Source organism: Lissotriton helveticus, unplaced genomic scaffold, assembly GCF_964261635.1.
Source record: "Lissotriton helveticus unplaced genomic scaffold, aLisHel1.1 SCAFFOLD_1115, whole genome shotgun sequence".
NCBI lineage: Eukaryota > Metazoa > Chordata > Amphibia > Caudata > Salamandridae > Lissotriton > Lissotriton helveticus.
In genome coordinates, this window is record NW_027611859.1 from 75846 (window position 1) to 95945 (window position 20100).

At 43.6% G+C, this 20100-nt stretch overlaps 28 non-coding genes across 28 annotated transcripts; all 28 read right to left on the reverse strand.

The window, feature by feature from the left end:
• Nucleotides 1-460: 460 nt before the first annotated feature.
• On the reverse strand, nucleotides 461-532 carry TRNAG-CCC (transfer RNA glycine (anticodon CCC)). The gene has a single exon. It is a non-coding gene; the product is annotated as a tRNA-Gly (tRNA).
• A 551-nt stretch (nucleotides 533-1083) lies between these two features.
• On the reverse strand, nucleotides 1084-1155 carry TRNAM-CAU (transfer RNA methionine (anticodon CAU)). Its single transcript has one exon. It is a non-coding gene; the product is annotated as a tRNA-Met (tRNA).
• A 628-nt stretch (nucleotides 1156-1783) lies between these two features.
• TRNAG-UCC (transfer RNA glycine (anticodon UCC)) lies at nucleotides 1784-1855 on the reverse strand. Its single transcript has one exon. It is a non-coding gene; the product is annotated as a tRNA-Gly (tRNA).
• A 548-nt stretch (nucleotides 1856-2403) lies between these two features.
• On the reverse strand, nucleotides 2404-2475 carry TRNAM-CAU (transfer RNA methionine (anticodon CAU)). Its single transcript has one exon. It is a non-coding gene; the product is annotated as a tRNA-Met (tRNA).
• Nucleotides 2476-3342: 867 nt separating this feature from the next.
• TRNAG-CCC (transfer RNA glycine (anticodon CCC)) lies at nucleotides 3343-3414 on the reverse strand. The gene has a single exon. It is a non-coding gene; the product is annotated as a tRNA-Gly (tRNA).
• A 551-nt stretch (nucleotides 3415-3965) lies between these two features.
• On the reverse strand, nucleotides 3966-4037 carry TRNAM-CAU (transfer RNA methionine (anticodon CAU)). The gene has a single exon. It is a non-coding gene; the product is annotated as a tRNA-Met (tRNA).
• Nucleotides 4038-4665: 628 nt separating this feature from the next.
• On the reverse strand, nucleotides 4666-4737 carry TRNAG-UCC (transfer RNA glycine (anticodon UCC)). The gene has a single exon. It is a non-coding gene; the product is annotated as a tRNA-Gly (tRNA).
• A 548-nt stretch (nucleotides 4738-5285) lies between these two features.
• TRNAM-CAU (transfer RNA methionine (anticodon CAU)) lies at nucleotides 5286-5357 on the reverse strand. The gene has a single exon. It is a non-coding gene; the product is annotated as a tRNA-Met (tRNA).
• An 867-nt stretch (nucleotides 5358-6224) lies between these two features.
• TRNAG-CCC (transfer RNA glycine (anticodon CCC)) lies at nucleotides 6225-6296 on the reverse strand. Its single transcript has one exon. It is a non-coding gene; the product is annotated as a tRNA-Gly (tRNA).
• A 551-nt stretch (nucleotides 6297-6847) lies between these two features.
• Nucleotides 6848-6919, reverse strand: TRNAM-CAU (transfer RNA methionine (anticodon CAU)). The gene has a single exon. It is a non-coding gene; the product is annotated as a tRNA-Met (tRNA).
• Nucleotides 6920-7547: 628 nt separating this feature from the next.
• Nucleotides 7548-7619, reverse strand: TRNAG-UCC (transfer RNA glycine (anticodon UCC)). Its single transcript has one exon. It is a non-coding gene; the product is annotated as a tRNA-Gly (tRNA).
• A 548-nt stretch (nucleotides 7620-8167) lies between these two features.
• On the reverse strand, nucleotides 8168-8239 carry TRNAM-CAU (transfer RNA methionine (anticodon CAU)). The gene has a single exon. It is a non-coding gene; the product is annotated as a tRNA-Met (tRNA).
• Nucleotides 8240-9116: 877 nt separating this feature from the next.
• Nucleotides 9117-9188, reverse strand: TRNAG-CCC (transfer RNA glycine (anticodon CCC)). The gene has a single exon. It is a non-coding gene; the product is annotated as a tRNA-Gly (tRNA).
• Nucleotides 9189-9739: 551 nt separating this feature from the next.
• TRNAM-CAU (transfer RNA methionine (anticodon CAU)) lies at nucleotides 9740-9811 on the reverse strand. Its single transcript has one exon. It is a non-coding gene; the product is annotated as a tRNA-Met (tRNA).
• A 628-nt stretch (nucleotides 9812-10439) lies between these two features.
• On the reverse strand, nucleotides 10440-10511 carry TRNAG-UCC (transfer RNA glycine (anticodon UCC)). Its single transcript has one exon. It is a non-coding gene; the product is annotated as a tRNA-Gly (tRNA).
• Nucleotides 10512-11059: 548 nt separating this feature from the next.
• TRNAM-CAU (transfer RNA methionine (anticodon CAU)) lies at nucleotides 11060-11131 on the reverse strand. Its single transcript has one exon. It is a non-coding gene; the product is annotated as a tRNA-Met (tRNA).
• An 867-nt stretch (nucleotides 11132-11998) lies between these two features.
• TRNAG-CCC (transfer RNA glycine (anticodon CCC)) lies at nucleotides 11999-12070 on the reverse strand. Its single transcript has one exon. It is a non-coding gene; the product is annotated as a tRNA-Gly (tRNA).
• Nucleotides 12071-12621: 551 nt separating this feature from the next.
• TRNAM-CAU (transfer RNA methionine (anticodon CAU)) lies at nucleotides 12622-12693 on the reverse strand. Its single transcript has one exon. It is a non-coding gene; the product is annotated as a tRNA-Met (tRNA).
• A 628-nt stretch (nucleotides 12694-13321) lies between these two features.
• Nucleotides 13322-13393, reverse strand: TRNAG-UCC (transfer RNA glycine (anticodon UCC)). Its single transcript has one exon. It is a non-coding gene; the product is annotated as a tRNA-Gly (tRNA).
• A 548-nt stretch (nucleotides 13394-13941) lies between these two features.
• On the reverse strand, nucleotides 13942-14013 carry TRNAM-CAU (transfer RNA methionine (anticodon CAU)). Its single transcript has one exon. It is a non-coding gene; the product is annotated as a tRNA-Met (tRNA).
• Nucleotides 14014-14880: 867 nt separating this feature from the next.
• On the reverse strand, nucleotides 14881-14952 carry TRNAG-CCC (transfer RNA glycine (anticodon CCC)). The gene has a single exon. It is a non-coding gene; the product is annotated as a tRNA-Gly (tRNA).
• Nucleotides 14953-15503: 551 nt separating this feature from the next.
• On the reverse strand, nucleotides 15504-15575 carry TRNAM-CAU (transfer RNA methionine (anticodon CAU)). The gene has a single exon. It is a non-coding gene; the product is annotated as a tRNA-Met (tRNA).
• Nucleotides 15576-16203: 628 nt separating this feature from the next.
• TRNAG-UCC (transfer RNA glycine (anticodon UCC)) lies at nucleotides 16204-16275 on the reverse strand. Its single transcript has one exon. It is a non-coding gene; the product is annotated as a tRNA-Gly (tRNA).
• Nucleotides 16276-16823: 548 nt separating this feature from the next.
• TRNAM-CAU (transfer RNA methionine (anticodon CAU)) lies at nucleotides 16824-16895 on the reverse strand. The gene has a single exon. It is a non-coding gene; the product is annotated as a tRNA-Met (tRNA).
• An 867-nt stretch (nucleotides 16896-17762) lies between these two features.
• On the reverse strand, nucleotides 17763-17834 carry TRNAG-CCC (transfer RNA glycine (anticodon CCC)). The gene has a single exon. It is a non-coding gene; the product is annotated as a tRNA-Gly (tRNA).
• A 551-nt stretch (nucleotides 17835-18385) lies between these two features.
• On the reverse strand, nucleotides 18386-18457 carry TRNAM-CAU (transfer RNA methionine (anticodon CAU)). Its single transcript has one exon. It is a non-coding gene; the product is annotated as a tRNA-Met (tRNA).
• Nucleotides 18458-19085: 628 nt separating this feature from the next.
• Nucleotides 19086-19157, reverse strand: TRNAG-UCC (transfer RNA glycine (anticodon UCC)). Its single transcript has one exon. It is a non-coding gene; the product is annotated as a tRNA-Gly (tRNA).
• A 548-nt stretch (nucleotides 19158-19705) lies between these two features.
• TRNAM-CAU (transfer RNA methionine (anticodon CAU)) lies at nucleotides 19706-19777 on the reverse strand. The gene has a single exon. It is a non-coding gene; the product is annotated as a tRNA-Met (tRNA).
• Between the last annotated feature and the right edge of the window lie 323 nt (nucleotides 19778-20100).

The window sequence follows — 20100 nt, forward strand, 5'->3', positions numbered from 1 at the left end:
CATGGACATCTGCCTCTTGGATTCCTCTCAACTTGCCTTCTGATAAAACATTTTGTGAGCCGCAGTTACCTTCGACAGCTACAAGGTGGCACTACATGCAGGTGAGAGCACAAGTATGCACAAAATGTTAAGGACTTTTGACAGATTTATCGGTGGATCTTGTATATTTTTTTCAGAGGCTAGATATTGCCTAGAAATGCTTTCTAACATAGAGATGCTAGAGTTATAATGTCTGCCCACTGTAACATATTTATTACCAGCACATGTGAGTGGTGACTCTGCTTTATGAAACTTATCATATATTAGGACAATGAATGTAGCAGAAGGGGCGATCGAGAGGTTTGCCTACGTATTTGTTTATTTCTTTATATATGGCTGATTAATCTGTTCATGATATTTCCATTTTGTGAAATGTTGAATTAAAGTATATCCTGCTTGCAGAATATCTAAGTATTTGCATTGCGTTGGCCGGGAATCGAACCCGGGTCAACTGCTTGGGAAGCAGCTATGCTCACCACTATACCACCAACGCCCTCTGACATTTGCGCTCTCGGTTCTAAATATTATGACTCAGAGATCAATGACTATCTTGCACCAGCTTCAATGGTGCATTTGGTTTAGATACCAACATGAAAAGCAGTAGAACGTTATTTGCAGAGGGTAAGGAACTGGGGATTAAAACCAAGGACAAAGCTGTGCAGAAGAGAAGAATGGAAAGCAGCAGTACAATTAATATATATATAAAACATATAGAGGCAGCAAGGGAAGCAAAGCAGGGAAGAGAAAGAGAGAACATTCCATGAAATGCCCAGGAGATAGATAAGAGCAGAACAAAAAGGGAAGAATGAAATTCAAAGCCTGCACAGAAAAGTGTTTGAAGGTCCCACCAGTCATGTATGCTTATTATTGTGTGTCTTTACTTTCAAAGTACAGGGTGGATCCTTTGACACTCCCTCTCTTGTATTTCAGCAGACACAGATAGTTGAGAAGTCTTATATCACTTAGCTGGCACAAGCTTGCGCTTTTCCTTTCCGGCAGCGTGGAAATGACAGCTTGGTCCTTGGAAGAAAAATCAAGCAAAATTAGCAGAGGATGGTTTCGATCCATCGACCTCTGGGTTATGGGCCCAGCACGCTTCCGCTGCGCCACTCTGCTCCTTTTTCAGAGTGTTCTCTTTATGCAGATGAGGAGCATTCAGGGGAGTGACGTGGGCGTTCGGGACGTGAGAGGACGATGGGCAGGAAACTGTGCAAATTTGAAGCATCCATCCTTCCTGCTGCAGTCAGAGGCTCTTTCCAAGGACATCTGCCTCTTGGATTCCTCTCAACTTGCCTTCTGATAAAACATTTTGTGAGCCGCAGTTACCTTCGGCGCCTACAAGGTGGCGCTACATTCAGGTGAGAGCACAAGTATGCCCAAAATATTGGGGACTTTTGCCAGATTTATGGATGGATTTTACATATTTTTTTCAGAGGCTAGACATTACCTAGGAATGCTTTTTAACATAGAGATGCTTTAGTTATAATGTGTGGTCGGGCCTCAGCCCGTTCATTGTCTTCCCACTGTAACATATTTATTACCAGCTCATGTGAGTGGTGACTCTGCTTTATGAAACTTATCATATAGTAGGACAATGAGTATAGCTGAAGGGGCGATCGAGATGCTTGCCTACATATTTGTTTATTTTTTATATAAGGGCTGATTAATCTGTTCATGATATTTCCATTTTGTGACATGTTGCATTAAAATATATCCTGATTGTAGAATATATAAGAATTGGTACTGCGTTGGCCGGGAATCGAACCCGGGTCAACTGCTTGGAAGGCAGCTATGCTCACCACTATACCACCAACGCCCTCTGATCTGTGCAAGCTCGGTTCTCAACATTACGACCCTGAGTTCAATGTCTATCTTGCACCAGCTTCAATGGTGCATTTGGTTTAGATACCAACATGAGAAGCAGTAGAAAGGTTTTAGCAGATTGTAAGGAACTGGGATTGAAACCAAGGACAAAGCTGTGAAGAAGAGAAGAATGGTAAGCAGCAGTACAAATAATGGATATGAACATATAGAGGCAGCATGGGAAGCAAAGCAGGGGAAAGAAAGAGAGAACATTCCAGGAAATGCCCAGGAGATAGATAAGAGCAGAACAAAAAGGGAAGAATGATATTCAAAGCATGCCCAGAAAAGTGTTTGAAGGTCCCACCAGTCATTTATGCTTATTATTGTGTGTCTTTACTTTCAAGGTACAGGGTGGATCCCTTTGACGATCCCTCTCTTGTATTTCAGCAGACACAGATAGTTCAGAAGTCGTTTCTACCATAGCTGGCACAAGCTTGCGCTTTTCCTTGCTGGCAGCCTTAAAATGACAGCTTGGTCCTTGGAAGAAAAATCAAGCAAAACTAGCAGAGGATGGTTTCGATCCATCGACCTCTGGGTTATGGGCCCAGCACGCTTCCGCTGCGCCACTCTGCTGCTTTGGGAAAGTGTTCTCTTTATGCAGATGAGGAGCATTCAGCAGAGTAGCATGGGATTGGTCGGGCTCTCACCTCATTTGCCTAAGTATATCGCAAGGCATGCTGGGTATAGAAAAACTTCATCTTCCCCTCTCACAATCAGTCATAACTGAAAGTCAGACACTCTCAGGCACTAGCCGTTTCAAACCTTTATCAAGACAGCAGCTCTTGAACCCTCTATATCTCTCTCTGTGATACTAGCGCTAGCATGCTCAGGATTTGGCTTTACCTGGGTGCCAGAGATCTACCCGGTGAGGGCTGAGGCTTTTGAGCGTTTGGGAGCGTTCGGGACGTGAGTGGACGTTGGACAGGAAACTATGCAAATTTGAATCATCCAACCTTCCTGCTGCAGTGAGACGCTCTTTCCATGGACATCTGCCTCTTGGATTCCTCTCAACTTGCCTTCTGATAAAACATTTTGTGAGCCGCAGTTACCTTCGACAGCTACAAGGTGGCGCTACATGCAGGTGAGAGCACAAGTATGCACAAAATGTTAAGGACTTTTGACAGATTTATCGGTGGATCTTGTATATTTTTTTCAGAGGCTAGATATTGCCTAGAAATGCTTTCTAACATAGAGATGCTAGAGTTATAATGTCTGCCCACTGTAACATATTTATTACCAGCACATGTGAGTGGTGACTCTGCTTTATGAAACTTATCATATATCAGGACAATGAATGTAGCAGAAGGGGCGATCGAGAGGTTTGCCTACGTATTTGTTTATTTCTTTATATATGGCTGATTAATCTGTTCATGATATTTCCATTTTGTGAAATGTTGAATTAAAGTATATCCTGCTTGCAGAATATATAAGTATTTGCATTGCGTTGGCCGGGAATCGAACCCGGGTCAACTGCTTGGGAAGCAGCTATGCTCACCACTATACCACCAACGCCCTCTGACATTTGCGCTCTCGGTTCTAAATATTATGACTCAGAGATCAATGACTATCTTGCACCAGCTTCAATGGTGCATTTGGTTTAGATACCAACATGAAAAGCAGTAGAACGTTATTTGCAGAGGGTAAGGAACTGGGGATTAAAACCAAGGACAAAGCTGTGCAGAAGAGAAGAATGGAAAGCAGCAGTACAATTAATATATATATAAAACATATAGAGGCAGCAAGGGAAGCAAAGCAGGGAAGAGAAAGAGAGAACATTCCATGAAATGCCCAGGAGATAGATAAGAGCAGAACAAAAAGGGAAGAATGAAATTCAAAGCCTGCACAGAAAAGTGTTTGAAGGTCCCACCAGTCATGTATGCTTATTATTGTGTGTCTTTACTTTCAAAGTACAGGGTGGATCCTTTGACACTCCCTCTCTTGTATTTCAGCAGACACAGATAGTTGAGAAGTCTTATATCACTTAGCTGGCACAAGCTTGCGCTTTTCCTTTCCGGCAGCGTGGAAATGACAGCTTGGTCCTTGGAAGAAAAATCAAGCAAAATTAGCAGAGGATGGTTTCGATCCATCGACCTCTGGGTTATGGGCCCAGCACGCTTCCGCTGCGCCACTCTGCTCCTTTTTCAGAGTGTTCTCTTTATGCAGATGAGGAGCATTCAGGGGAGTGACGTGGGCGTTCGGGACGTGAGAGGACGATGGGCAGGAAACTGTGCAAATTTGAAGCATCCATCCTTCCTGCTGCAGTCAGAGGCTCTTTCCAAGGACATCTGCCTCTTGGATTCCTCTCAACTTGCCTTCTGATAAAACATTTTGTGAGCCGCAGTTACCTTCGGCGCCTACAAGGTGGCGCTACATTCAGGTGAGAGCACAAGTATGCCCAAAATATTGGGGACTTTTGCCAGATTTATGGATGGATTTTACATATTTTTTTCAGAGGCTAGACATTACCTAGGAATGCTTTTTAACATAGAGATGCTTTAGTTATAATGTGTGGTCGGGCCTCAGCCCGTTCATTGTCTTCCCACTGTAACATATTTATTACCAGCTCATGTGAGTGGTGACTCTGCTTTATGAAACTTATCATATAGTAGGACAATGAGTATAGCTGAAGGGGCGATCGAGATGCTTGCCTACATATTTGTTTATTTTTTATATAAGGGCTGATTAATCTGTTCATGATATTTCCATTTTGTGACATGTTGCATTAAAATATATCCTGATTGTAGAATATATAAGAATTGGTACTGCGTTGGCCGGGAATCGAACCCGGGTCAACTGCTTGGAAGGCAGCTATGCTCACCACTATACCACCAACGCCCTCTGATCTGTGCAAGCTCGGTTCTCAACATTACGACCCTGAGTTCAATGTCTATCTTGCACCAGCTTCAATGGTGCATTTGGTTTAGATACCAACATGAGAAGCAGTAGAAAGGTTTTAGCAGATTGTAAGGAACTGGGATTGAAACCAAGGACAAAGCTGTGAAGAAGAGAAGAATGGTAAGCAGCAGTACAAATAATGGATATGAACATATAGAGGCAGCATGGGAAGCAAAGCAGGGGAAAGAAAGAGAGAACATTCCAGGAAATGCCCAGGAGATAGATAAGAGCAGAACAAAAAGGGAAGAATGATATTCAAAGCATGCCCAGAAAAGTGTTTGAAGGTCCCACCAGTCATTTATGCTTATTATTGAGTGTCTTTACTTTCAAGGTACAGGGTGGATCCCTTTGACGATCCCTCTCTTGTATTTCAGCAGACACAGATAGTTCAGAAGTCGTTTCTACCATAGCTGGCACAAGCTTGCGCTTTTCCTTGCTGGCAGCCTTAAAATGACAGCTTGGTCCTTGGAAGAAAAATCAAGCAAAACTAGCAGAGGATGGTTTCGATCCATCGACCTCTGGGTTATGGGCCCAGCACGCTTCCGCTGCGCCACTCTGCTGCTTTGGGAAAGTGTTCTCTTTATGCAGATGAGGAGCATTCAGCAGAGTAGCATGGGATTGGTCGGGCTCTCACCTCATTTGCCTAAGTATATCGCAAGGCATGCTGGGTATAGAAAAACTTCATCTTCCCCTCTCACAATCAGTCATAACTGAAAGTCAGACACTCTCAGGCACTAGCCGTTTCAAACCTTTATCAAGACAGCAGCTCTTGAACCCTCTATATCTCTCTCTGTGATACTAGCGCTAGCATGCTCAGGATTTGGCTTTACCTGGGTGCCAGAGATCTACCCGGTGAGGGCTGAGGCTTTTGAGCGTTTGGGAGCGTTCGGGACGTGAGTGGACGTTGGACAGGAAACTATGCAAATTTGAATCATCCAACCTTCCTGCTGCAGTGAGACGCTCTTTCCATGGACATCTGCCTCTTGGATTCCTCTCAACTTGCCTTCTGATAAAACATTTTGTGAGCCGCAGTTACCTTCGACAGCTACAAGGTGGCGCTACATGCAGGTGAGAGCACAAGTATGCACAAAATGTTAAGGACTTTTGACAGATTTATCGGTGGATCTTGTATATTTTTTTCAGAGGCTAGATATTGCCTAGAAATGCTTTCTAACATAGAGATGCTAGAGTTATAATGTCTGCCCACTGTAACATATTTATTACCAGCACATGTGAGTGGTGACTCTGCTTTATGAAACTTATCATATATCAGGACAATGAATGTAGCAGAAGGGGCGATCGAGAGGTTTGCCTACGTATTTGTTTATTTCTTTATATATGGCTGATTAATCTGTTCATGATATTTCCATTTTGTGAAATGTTGAATTAAAGTATATCCTGCTTGCAGAATATATAAGTATTTGCATTGCGTTGGCCGGGAATCGAACCCGGGTCAACTGCTTGGGAAGCAGCTATGCTCACCACTATACCACCAACGCCCTCTGACATTTGCGCTCTCGGTTCTAAATATTATGACTCAGAGATCAATGACTATCTTGCACCAGCTTCAATGGTGCATTTGGTTTAGATACCAACATGAAAAGCAGTAGAACGTTATTTGCAGAGGGTAAGGAACTGGGGATTAAAACCAAGGACAAAGCTGTGCAGAAGAGAAGAATGGAAAGCAGCAGTACAATTAATATATATATAAAACATATAGAGGCAGCAAGGGAAGCAAAGCAGGGAAGAGAAAGAGAGAACATTCCATGAAATGCCCAGGAGATAGATAAGAGCAGAACAAAAAGGGAAGAATGAAATTCAAAGCCTGCACAGAAAAGTGTTTGAAGGTCCCACCAGTCATGTATGCTTATTATTGTGTGTCTTTACTTTCAAAGTACAGGGTGGATCCTTTGACACTCCCTCTCTTGTATTTCAGCAGACACAGATAGTTGAGAAGTCTTATATCACTTAGCTGGCACAAGCTTGCGCTTTTCCTTTCCGGCAGCGTGGAAATGACAGCTTGGTCCTTGGAAGAAAAATCAAGCAAAATTAGCAGAGGATGGTTTCGATCCATCGACCTCTGGGTTATGGGCCCAGCACGCTTCCGCTGCGCCACTCTGCTCCTTTTTCAGAGTGTTCTCTTTATGCAGATGAGGAGCATTCAGGGGAGTGACGTGGGCGTTCGGGACGTGAGAGGACGATGGGCAGGAAACTGTGCAAATTTGAAGCATCCATCCTTCCTGCTGCAGTCAGAGGCTCTTTCCAAGGACATCTGCCTCTTGGATTCCTCTCAACTTGCCTTCTGATAAAACATTTTGTGAGCCGCAGTTACCTTCGGCGCCTACAAGGTGGCGCTACATTCAGGTGAGAGCACAAGTATGCCCAAAATATTGGGGACTTTTGCCAGATTTATGGATGGATTTTACATATTTTTTTCAGAGGCTAGACATTACCTAGGAATGCTTTTTAACATAGAGATGCTTTAGTTATAATGTGTGGTCGGGCCTCAGCCCGTTCATTGTCTTCCCACTGTAACATATTTATTACCAGCTCATGTGAGTGGTGACTCTGCTTTATGAAACTTATCATATAGTAGGACAATGAGTATAGCTGAAGGGGCGATCGAGATGCTTGCCTACATATTTGTTTATTTTTTATATAAGGGCTGATTAATCTGTTCATGATATTTCCATTTTGTGACATGTTGCATTAAAATATATCCTGATTGTAGAATATATAAGAATTGGTACTGCGTTGGCCGGGAATCGAACCCGGGTCAACTGCTTGGAAGGCAGCTATGCCCACCACTATACCACCAACGCCCTCTGATCTGTGCAAGCTCGGTTCTCAACATTACGACCCTGAGTTCAATGTCTATCTTGCACCAGCTTCAATGGTGCATTTGGTTTAGATACCAACATGAGAAGCAGTAGAAAGGTTTTAGCAGATTGTAAGGAACTGGGATTGAAACCAAGGACAAAGCTGTGAAGAAGAGAAGAATGGTAAGCAGCAGTACAAATAATGGATATGAACATATAGAGGCAGCATGGGAAGCAAAGCAGGGAAAAGAAAGAGAGAACATTCCAGGAAATGCCCAGGAGATAGATAAGAGCAGAACAAAAAGGGAAGAATGATATTCAAAGCATGCCCAGAAAAGTGTTTGAAGGTCCCACCAGTCATTTATGCTTATTATTGTGTGTCTTTACTTTCAAGGTACAGGGTGGATCCCTTTGACGATCCCTCTCTTGTATTTCAGCAGACACAGATAGTTCAGAAGTCGTTTCTACCATAGCTGGCACAAGCTTGCGCTTTTACTTGCTGGCAGCCTTAAAATGACAGCTTGGTCCTTGGAAGAAAAATCAAGCAAAACTAGCAGAGGATGGTTTCGATCCATCGACCTCTGGGTTATGGGCCCAGCACGCTTCCGCTGCGCCACTCTGCTGCTTTGGGAAAGTGTTCTCTTTATGCAGATGAGGAGCATTCAGCAGAGTAGCATGGGATTGGTCGGGCTCTCACCTCATTTGCCTAAGTATATCGCAAGGCATGCTGGGTATAGAAAAACTTCATCTTCCCCTCTCACAATCAGTCATAACTGAAAGTCAGACACTCTCAGGCACTAGCCGTTTCAAACCTTTATCAAGACAGCAGCTCTTGAACCCTCTATATCTCTCTCTGTGATACTAGCGCTAGCATGCTCAGGATTTGGCTTTACCTGGGTGCCAGAGATCTACCCGGTGAGGGCTTGCCCGGTGTGAGGCTTTTGAGCGTTTGGGAGCGTTCGGGACGTGAGTGGACGTTGGACAGGAAACTATGCAAATTTGAATCATCCAACCTTCCTGCTGCAGTGAGACGCTCTTTCCATGGACATCTGCCTCTTGGATTCCTCTCAACTTGCCTTCTGATAAAACATTTTGTGAGCCGCAGTTACCTTCGACAGCTACAAGGTGGCACTACATGCAGGTGAGAGCACAAGTATGCACAAAATGTTAAGGACTTTTGACAGATTTATCGGTGGATCTTGTATATTTTTTTCAGAGGCTAGATATTGCCTAGAAATGCTTTCTAACATAGAGATGCTAGAGTTATAATGTCTGCCCACTGTAACATATTTATTACCAGCACATGTGAGTGGTGACTCTGCTTTATGAAACTTATCATATATTAGGACAATGAATGTAGCAGAAGGGGCGATCGAGAGGTTTGCCTACGTATTTGTTTATTTCTTTATATATGGCTGATTAATCTGTTCATGATATTTCCATTTTGTGAAATGTTGAATTAAAGTATATCCTGCTTGCAGAATATCTAAGTATTTGCATTGCGTTGGCCGGGAATCGAACCCGGGTCAACTGCTTGGGAAGCAGCTATGCTCACCACTATACCACCAACGCCCTCTGACATTTGCGCTCTCGGTTCTAAATATTATGACTCAGAGATCAATGACTATCTTGCACCAGCTTCAATGGTGCATTTGGTTTAGATACCAACATGAAAAGCAGTAGAACGTTATTTGCAGAGGGTAAGGAACTGGGGATTAAAACCAAGGACAAAGCTGTGCAGAAGAGAAGAATGGAAAGCAGCAGTACAATTAATATATATATAAAACATATAGAGGCAGCAAGGGAAGCAAAGCAGGGAAGAGAAAGAGAGAACATTCCATGAAATGCCCAGGAGATAGATAAGAGCAGAACAAAAAGGGAAGAATGAAATTCAAAGCCTGCACAGAAAAGTGTTTGAAGGTCCCACCAGTCATGTATGCTTATTATTGTGTGTCTTTACTTTCAAAGTACAGGGTGGATCCTTTGACACTCCCTCTCTTGTATTTCAGCAGACACAGATAGTTGAGAAGTCTTATATCACTTAGCTGGCACAAGCTTGCGCTTTTCCTTTCCGGCAGCGTGGAAATGACAGCTTGGTCCTTGGAAGAAAAATCAAGCAAAATTAGCAGAGGATGGTTTCGATCCATCGACCTCTGGGTTATGGGCCCAGCACGCTTCCGCTGCGCCACTCTGCTCCTTTTTCAGAGTGTTCTCTTTATGCAGATGAGGAGCATTCAGGGGAGTGACGTGGGCGTTCGGGACGTGAGAGGACGATGGGCAGGAAACTGTGCAAATTTGAAGCATCCATCCTTCCTGCTGCAGTCAGAGGCTCTTTCCAAGGACATCTGCCTCTTGGATTCCTCTCAACTTGCCTTCTGATAAAACATTTTGTGAGCCGCAGTTACCTTCGGCGCCTACAAGGTGGCGCTACATTCAGGTGAGAGCACAAGTATGCCCAAAATATTGGGGACTTTTGCCAGATTTATGGATGGATTTTACATATTTTTTTCAGAGGCTAGACATTACCTAGGAATGCTTTTTAACATAGAGATGCTTTAGTTATAATGTGTGGTCGGGCCTCAGCCCGTTCATTGTCTTCCCACTGTAACATATTTATTACCAGCTCATGTGAGTGGTGACTCTGCTTTATGAAACTTATCATATAGTAGGACAATGAGTATAGCTGAAGGGGCGATCGAGATGCTTGCCTACATATTTGTTTATTTTTTATATAAGGGCTGATTAATCTGTTCATGATATTTCCATTTTGTGACATGTTGCATTAAAATATATCCTGATTGTAGAATATATAAGAATTGGTACTGCGTTGGCCGGGAATCGAACCCGGGTCAACTGCTTGGAAGGCAGCTATGCTCACCACTATACCACCAACGCCCTCTGATCTGTGCAAGCTCGGTTCTCAACATTACGACCCTGAGTTCAATGTCTATCTTGCACCAGCTTCAATGGTGCATTTGGTTTAGATACCAACATGAGAAGCAGTAGAAAGGTTTTAGCAGATTGTAAGGAACTGGGATTGAAACCAAGGACAAAGCTGTGAAGAAGAGAAGAATGGTAAGCAGCAGTACAAATAATGGATATGAACATATAGAGGCAGCATGGGAAGCAAAGCAGGGGAAAGAAAGAGAGAACATTCCAGGAAATGCCCAGGAGATAGATAAGAGCAGAACAAAAAGGGAAGAATGATATTCAAAGCATGCCCAGAAAAGTGTTTGAAGGTCCCACCAGTCATTTATGCTTATTATTGTGTGTCTTTACTTTCAAGGTACAGGGTGGATCCCTTTGACGATCCCTCTCTTGTATTTCAGCAGACACAGATAGTTCAGAAGTCGTTTCTACCATAGCTGGCACAAGCTTGCGCTTTTCCTTGCTGGCAGCCTTAAAATGACAGCTTGGTCCTTGGAAGAAAAATCAAGCAAAACTAGCAGAGGATGGTTTCGATCCATCGACCTCTGGGTTATGGGCCCAGCACGCTTCCGCTGCGCCACTCTGCTGCTTTGGGAAAGTGTTCTCTTTATGCAGATGAGGAGCATTCAGCAGAGTAGCATGGGATTGGTCGGGCTCTCACCTCATTTGCCTAAGTATATCGCAAGGCATGCTGGGTATAGAAAAACTTCATCTTCCCCTCTCACAATCAGTCATAACTGAAAGTCAGACACTCTCAGGCACTAGCCGTTTCAAACCTTTATCAAGACAGCAGCTCTTGAACCCTCTATATCTCTCTCTGTGATACTAGCGCTAGCATGCTCAGGATTTGGCTTTACCTGGGTGCCAGAGATCTACCCGGTGAGGGCTGAGGCTTTTGAGCGTTTGGGAGCGTTCGGGACGTGAGTGGACGTTGGACAGGAAACTATGCAAATTTGAATCATCCAACCTTCCTGCTGCAGTGAGACGCTCTTTCCATGGACATCTGCCTCTTGGATTCCTCTCAACTTGCCTTCTGATAAAACATTTTGTGAGCCGCAGTTACCTTCGACAGCTACAAGGTGGCGCTACATGCAGGTGAGAGCACAAGTATGCACAAAATGTTAAGGACTTTTGACAGATTTATCGGTGGATCTTGTATATTTTTTTCAGAGGCTAGATATTGCCTAGAAATGCTTTCTAACATAGAGATGCTAGAGTTATAATGTCTGCCCACTGTAACATATTTATTACCAGCACATGTGAGTGGTGACTCTGCTTTATGAAACTTATCATATATCAGGACAATGAATGTAGCAGAAGGGGCGATCGAGAGGTTTGCCTACGTATTTGTTTATTTCTTTATATATGGCTGATTAATCTGTTCATGATATTTCCATTTTGTGAAATGTTGAATTAAAGTATATCCTGCTTGCAGAATATATAAGTATTTGCATTGCGTTGGCCGGGAATCGAACCCGGGTCAACTGCTTGGGAAGCAGCTATGCTCACCACTATACCACCAACGCCCTCTGACATTTGCGCTCTCGGTTCTAAATATTATGACTCAGAGATCAATGACTATCTTGCACCAGCTTCAATGGTGCATTTGGTTTAGATACCAACATGAAAAGCAGTAGAACGTTATTTGCAGAGGGTAAGGAACTGGGGATTAAAACCAAGGACAAAGCTGTGCAGAAGAGAAGAATGGAAAGCAGCAGTACAATTAATATATATATAAAACATATAGAGGCAGCAAGGGAAGCAAAGCAGGGAAGAGAAAGAGAGAACATTCCATGAAATGCCCAGGAGATAGATAAGAGCAGAACAAAAAGGGAAGAATGAAATTCAAAGCCTGCACAGAAAAGTGTTTGAAGGTCCCACCAGTCATGTATGCTTATTATTGTGTGTCTTTACTTTCAAAGTACAGGGTGGATCCTTTGACACTCCCTCTCTTGTATTTCAGCAGACACAGATAGTTGAGAAGTCTTATATCACTTAGCTGGCACAAGCTTGCGCTTTTCCTTTCCGGCAGCGTGGAAATGACAGCTTGGTCCTTGGAAGAAAAATCAAGCAAAATTAGCAGAGGATGGTTTCGATCCATCGACCTCTGGGTTATGGGCCCAGCACGCTTCCGCTGCGCCACTCTGCTCCTTTTTCAGAGTGTTCTCTTTATGCAGATGAGGAGCATTCAGGGGAGTGACGTGGGCGTTCGGGACGTGAGAGGACGATGGGCAGGAAACTGTGCAAATTTGAAGCATCCATCCTTCCTGCTGCAGTCAGAGGCTCTTTCCAAGGACATCTGCCTCTTGGATTCCTCTCAACTTGCCTTCTGATAAAACATTTTGTGAGCCGCAGTTACCTTCGGCGCCTACAAGGTGGCGCTACATTCAGGTGAGAGCACAAGTATGCCCAAAATATTGGGGACTTTTGCCAGATTTATGGATGGATTTTACATATTTTTTTCAGAGGCTAGACATTACCTAGGAATGCTTTTTAACATAGAGATGCTTTAGTTATAATGTGTGGTCGGGCCTCAGCCCGTTCATTGTCTTCCCACTGTAACATATTTATTACCAGCTCATGTGAGTGGTGACTCTGCTTTATGAAACTTATCATATAGTAGGACAATGAGTATAGCTGAAGGGGCGATCGAGATGCTTGCCTACATATTTGTTTATTTTTTATATAAGGGCTGATTAATCTGTTCATGATATTTCCATTTTGTGACATGTTGCATTAAAATATATCCTGATTGTAGAATATATAAGAATTGGTACTGCGTTGGCCGGGAATCGAACCCGGGTCAACTGCTTGGAAGGCAGCTATGCTCACCACTATACCACCAACGCCCTCTGATCTGTGCAAGCTCGGTTCTCAACATTACGACCCTGAGTTCAATGTCTATCTTGCACCAGCTTCAATGGTGCATTTGGTTTAGATACCAACATGAGAAGCAGTAGAAAGGTTTTAGCAGATTGTAAGGAACTGGGATTGAAACCAAGGACAAAGCTGTGAAGAAGAGAAGAATGGTAAGCAGCAGTACAAATAATGGATATGAACATATAGAGGCAGCATGGGAAGCAAAGCAGGGGAAAGAAAGAGAGAACATTCCAGGAAATGCCCAGGAGATAGATAAGAGCAGAACAAAAAGGGAAGAATGATATTCAAAGCATGCCCAGAAAAGTGTTTGAAGGTCCCACCAGTCATTTATGCTTATTATTGAGTGTCTTTACTTTCAAGGTACAGGGTGGATCCCTTTGACGATCCCTCTCTTGTATTTCAGCAGACACAGATAGTTCAGAAGTCGTTTCTACCATAGCTGGCACAAGCTTGCGCTTTTCCTTGCTGGCAGCCTTAAAATGACAGCTTGGTCCTTGGAAGAAAAATCAAGCAAAACTAGCAGAGGATGGTTTCGATCCATCGACCTCTGGGTTATGGGCCCAGCACGCTTCCGCTGCGCCACTCTGCTGCTTTGGGAAAGTGTTCTCTTTATGCAGATGAGGAGCATTCAGCAGAGTAGCATGGGATTGGTCGGGCTCTCACCTCATTTGCCTAAGTATATCGCAAGGCATGCTGGGTATAGAAAAACTTCATCTTCCCCTCTCACAATCAGTCATAACTGAAAGTCAGACACTCTCAGGCACTAGCCGTTTCAAACCTTTATCAAGACAGCAGCTCTTGAACCCTCTATATCTCTCTCTGTGATACTAGCGCTAGCATGCTCAGGATTTGGCTTTACCTGGGTGCCAGAGATCTACCCGGTGAGGGCTGAGGCTTTTGAGCGTTTGGGAGCGTTCGGGACGTGAGTGGACGTTGGACAGGAAACTATGCAAATTTGAATCATCCAACCTTCCTGCTGCAGTGAGACGCTCTTTCCATGGACATCTGCCTCTTGGATTCCTCTCAACTTGCCTTCTGATAAAACATTTTGTGAGCCGCAGTTACCTTCGACAGCTACAAGGTGGCACTACATGCAGGTGAGAGCACAAGTATGCACAAAATGTTAAGGACTTTTGACAGATTTATCGGTGGATCTTGTATATTTTTTTCAGAGGCTAGATATTGCCTAGAAATGCTTTCTAACATAGAGATGCTAGAGTTATAATGTCTGCCCACTGTAACATATTTATTACCAGCACATGTGAGTGGTGACTCTGCTTTATGAAACTTATCATATATTAGGACAATGAATGTAGCAGAAGGGGCGATCGAGAGGTTTGCCTACGTATTTGTTTATTTCTTTATATATGGCTGATTAATCTGTTCATGATATTTCCATTTTGTGAAATGTTGAATTAAAGTATATCCTGCTTGCAGAATATCTAAGTATTTGCATTGCGTTGGCCGGGAATCGAACCCGGGTCAACTGCTTGGGAAGCAGCTATGCTCACCACTATACCACCAACGCCCTCTGACATTTGCGCTCTCGGTTCTAAATATTATGACTCAGAGATCAATGACTATCTTGCACCAGCTTCAATGGTGCATTTGGTTTAGATACCAACATGAAAAGCAGTAGAACGTTATTTGCAGAGGGTAAGGAACTGGGGATTAAAACCAAGGACAAAGCTGTGCAGAAGAGAAGAATGGAAAGCAGCAGTACAATTAATATATATATAAAACATATAGAGGCAGCAAGGGAAGCAAAGCAGGGAAGAGAAAGAGAGAACATTCCATGAAATGCCCAGGAGATAGATAAGAGCAGAACAAAAAGGGAAGAATGAAATTCAAAGCCTGCACAGAAAAGTGTTTGAAGGTCCCACCAGTCATGTATGCTTATTATTGTGTGTCTTTACTTTCAAAGTACAGGGTGGATCCTTTGACACTCCCTCTCTTGTATTTCAGCAGACACAGATAGTTGAGAAGTCTTATATCACTTAGCTGGCACAAGCTTGCGCTTTTCCTTTCCGGCAGCGTGGAAATGACAGCTTGGTCCTTGGAAGAAAAATCAAGCAAAATTAGCAGAGGATGGTTTCGATCCATCGACCTCTGGGTTATGGGCCCAGCACGCTTCCGCTGCGCCACTCTGCTCCTTTTTCAGAGTGTTCTCTTTATGCAGATGAGGAGCATTCAGGGGAGTGACGTGGGCGTTCGGGACGTGAGAGGACGATGGGCAGGAAACTGTGCAAATTTGAAGCATCCATCCTTCCTGCTGCAGTCAGAGGCTCTTTCCAAGGACATCTGCCTCTTGGATTCCTCTCAACTTGCCTTCTGATAAAACATTTTGTGAGCCGCAGTTACCTTCGGCGCCTACAAGGTGGCGCTACATTCAGGTGAGAGCACAAGTATGCCCAAAATATTGGGGACTTTTGCCAGATTTATGGATGGATTTTACATATTTTTTTCAGAGGCTAGACATTACCTAGGAATGCTTTTTAACATAGAGATGCTTTAGTTATAATGTGTGGTCGGGCCTCAGCCCGTTCATTGTCTTCCCACTGTAACATATTTATTACCAGCTCATGTGAGTGGTGACTCTGCTTTATGAAACTTATCATATAGTAGGACAATGAGTATAGCTGAAGGGGCGATCGAGATGCTTGCCTACATATTTGTTTATTTTTTATATAAGGGCTGATTAATCTGTTCATGATATTTCCATTTTGTGACATGTTGCATTAAAATATATCCTGATTGTAGAATATATAAGAATTGGTACTGCGTTGGCCGGGAATCGAACCCGGGTCAACTGCTTGGAAGGCAGCTATGCTCACCACTATACCACCAACGCCCTCTGATCTGTGCACGCTCGGTTCTCAACATTACGACCCTGAGTTCAATGTCTATCTTGCACCAGCTTCAATGGTGCATTTGGTTTAGATACCAACATGAGAAGCAGTAGAAAGGTTTTAGCAGATTGTAAGGAACTGGGATTGAAACCAAGGACAAAGCTGTGAAGAAGAGAAGAATGGTAAGCAGCAGTACAAATAATGGATATGAACATATAGAGGCAGCATGGGAAGCAAAGCAGGGGAAAGAAAGAGAGAACATTCCAGGAAATGCCCAGGAGATAGATAAGAGCAGAACAAAAAGGGAAGAATGATATTCAAAGCATGCCCAGAAAAGTGTTTGAAGGTCCCACCAGTCATTTATGCTTATTATTGTGTGTCTTTACTTTCAAGGTACAGGGTGGATCCCTTTGACGATCCCTCTCTTGTATTTCAGCAGACACAGATAGTTCAGAAGTCGTTTCTACCATAGCTGGCACAAGCTTGCGCTTTTCCTTGCTGGCAGCCTTAAAATGACAGCTTGGTCCTTGGAAGAAAAATCAAGCAAAACTAGCAGAGGATGGTTTCGATCCATCGACCTCTGGGTTATGGGCCCAGCACGCTTCCGCTGCGCCACTCTGCTGCTTTGGGAAAGTGTTCTCTTTATGCAGATGAGGAGCATTCAGCAGAGTAGCATGGGATTGGTCGGGCTCTCACCTCATTTGCCTAAGTATATCGCAAGGCATGCTGGGTATAGAAAAACTTCATCTTCCCCTCTCACAATCAGTCATAACTGAAAGTCAGACACTCTCAGGCACTAGCCGTTTCAAACCTTTATCAAGACAGCAGCTCTTGAACCCTCTATATCTCTCTCTGTGATACTAGCGCTAGCATGCTCAGGATTTGGCTTTACCTGGGTGCCAGAGATCTACCCGGTGAGGGCTTGCCCGGTGTGAGGCTTTTGAGCGTTTGGGAGCGTTGTGGACGTTGGACAGGAAACTATGCAAATTTGAATCATCCAACCTTCCTGCTGCAGTGAGACGCTCTTTCCATGGACATCTGCCTCTTGGATTCCTCTCAACTTGCCTTCTGATAAAACATTTTGTGAGCCGCAGTTACCTTCGACAGCTACAAGGTGGCGCTACATGCAGGTGAGAGCACAAGTATGCACAAAATGTTAAGGACTTTTGACAGATTTATCGGTGGATCTTGTATATTTTTTTCAGAGGCTAGATATTGCCTAGAAATGCTTTCTAACATAGAGATGCTAGAGTTATAATGTCTGCCCACTGTAACATATTTATTACCAGCACATGTGAGTGGTGACTCTGCTTTATGAAACTTATCATATATTAGGACAATGAATGTAGCAGAAGGGGCGATCGAGAGGTTTGCCTACGTATTTGTTTATTTCTTTATATATGGCTGATTAATCTGTTCATGATATTTCCATTTTGTGAAATGTTGAATTAAAGTATATCCTGCTTGCAGAATATCTAAGTATTTGCATTGCGTTGGCCGTGAATCGAACCCGGGTCAACTGCTTGGGAAGCAGCTATGCTCACCACTATACCACCAACGCCCTCTGACATTTGCGCTCTCGGTTCTAAATATTATGACTCAGAGATCAATGACTATCTTGCACCAGCTTCAATGGTGCATTTGGTTTAGATACCAACATGAAAAGCAGTAGAACGTTATTTGCAGAGGGTAAGGAACTGGGGATTAAAACCAAGGACAAAGCTGTGCAGAAGAGAAGAATGGAAAGCAGCAGTACAATTAATATATATATAAAACATATAGAGGCAGCAAGGGAAGCAAAGCAGGGAAGAGAAAGAGAGAACATTCCATGAAATGCCCAGGAGATAGATAAGAGCAGAACAAAAAGGGAAGAATGAAATTCAAAGCCTGCACAGAAAAGTGTTTGAAGGTCCCACCAGTCATGTATGCTTATTATTGTGTGTCTTTACTTTCAAAGTACAGGGTGGATCCTTTGACACTCCCTCTCTTGTATTTCAGCAGACACAGATAGTTGAGAAGTCTTATATCACTTAGCTGGCACAAGCTTGCGCTTTTCCTTTCCGGCAGCGTGGAAATGACAGCTTGGTCCTTGGAAGAAAAATCAAGCAAAATTAGCAGAGGATGGTTTCGATCCATCGACCTCTGGGTTATGGGCCCAGCACGCTTCCGCTGCGCCACTCTGCTCCTTTTTCAGAGTGTTCTCTTTATGCAGATGAGGAGCATTCAGGGGAGTGACGTGGGCGTTCGGGACGTGAGAGGACGATGGGCAGGAAACTGTGCAAATTTGAAGCATCCATCCTTCCTGCTGCAGTCAGAGGCTCTTTCCAAGGACATCTGCCTCTTGGATTCCTCTCAACTTGCCTTCTGATAAAACATTTTGTGAGCCGCAGTTACCTTCGGCGCCTACAAGGTGGCGCTACATTCAGGTGAGAGCACAAGTATGCCCAAAATATTGGGGACTTTTGCCAGATTTATGGATGGATTTTACATATTTTTTTCAGAGGCTAGACATTACCTAGGAATGCTTTTTAACATAGAGATGCTTTAGTTATAATGTGTGGTCGGGCCTCAGCCCGTTCATTGTCTTCCCACTGTAACATATTTATTACCAGCTCATGTGAGTGGTGACTCTGCTTTATGAAACTTATCATATAGTAGGACAATGAGTATAGCTGAAGGGGCGATCGAGATGCTTGCCTACATATTTGTTTATTTTTTATATAAGGGCTGATTAATCTGTTCATGATATTTCCATTTTGTGACATGTTGCATTAAAATATATCCTGATTGTAGAATATATAAGAATTGGTACTGCGTTGGCCGGGAATCGAACCCGGGTCAACTGCTTGGAAGGCAGCTATGCTCACCACTATACCACCAACGCCCTCTGATCTGTGCAAGCTCGGTTCTCAACATTACGACCCTGAGTTCAATGTCTATCTTGCACCAGCTTCAATGGTGCATTTGGTTTAGATACCAACATGAGAAGCAGTAGAAAGGTTTTAGCAGATTGTAAGGAACTGGGATTGAAACCAAGGACAAAGCTGTGAAGAAGAGAAGAATGGTAAGCAGCAGTACAAATAATGGATATGAACATATAGAGGCAGCATGGGAAGCAAAGCAGGGGAAAGAAAGAGAGAACATTCCAGGAAATGCCCAGGAGATAGATAAGAGCAGAACAAAAAGGGAAGAATGATATTCAAAGCATGCCCAGAAAAGTGTTTGAAGGTCCCACCAGTCATTTATGCTTATTATTGTGTGTCTTTACTTTCAAGGTACAGGGTGGATCCCTTTGACGATCCCTCTCTTGTATTTCAGCAGACACAGATAGTTCAGAAGTCGTTTCTACCATAGCTGGCACAAGCTTGCGCTTTTCCTTGCTGGCAGCCTTAAAATGACAGCTTGGTCCTTGGAAGAAAAATCAAGCAAAACTAGCAGAGGATGGTTTCGATCCATCGACCTCTGGGTTATGGGCCCAGCACGCTTCCGCTGCGCCACTCTGCTGCTTTGGGAAAGTGTTCTCTTTATGCAGATGAGGAGCATTCAGCAGAGTAGCATGGGATTGGTCGGGCTCTCACCTCATTTGCCTAAGTATATCGCAAGGCATGCTGGGTATAGAAAAACTTCATCTTCCCCTCTCACAATCAGTCATAACTGAAAGTCAGACACTCTCAGGCACTAGCCGTTTCAAACCTTTATCAAGACAGCAGCTCTTGAACCCTCTATATCTCTCTCTGTGATACTAGCGCTAGCATGCTCAGGATTTGGCTTTACCTGGGTGCCAGAGATCTACCCGGTGAGGGCTGAGGCTTTTGAGCGTTTGGGAG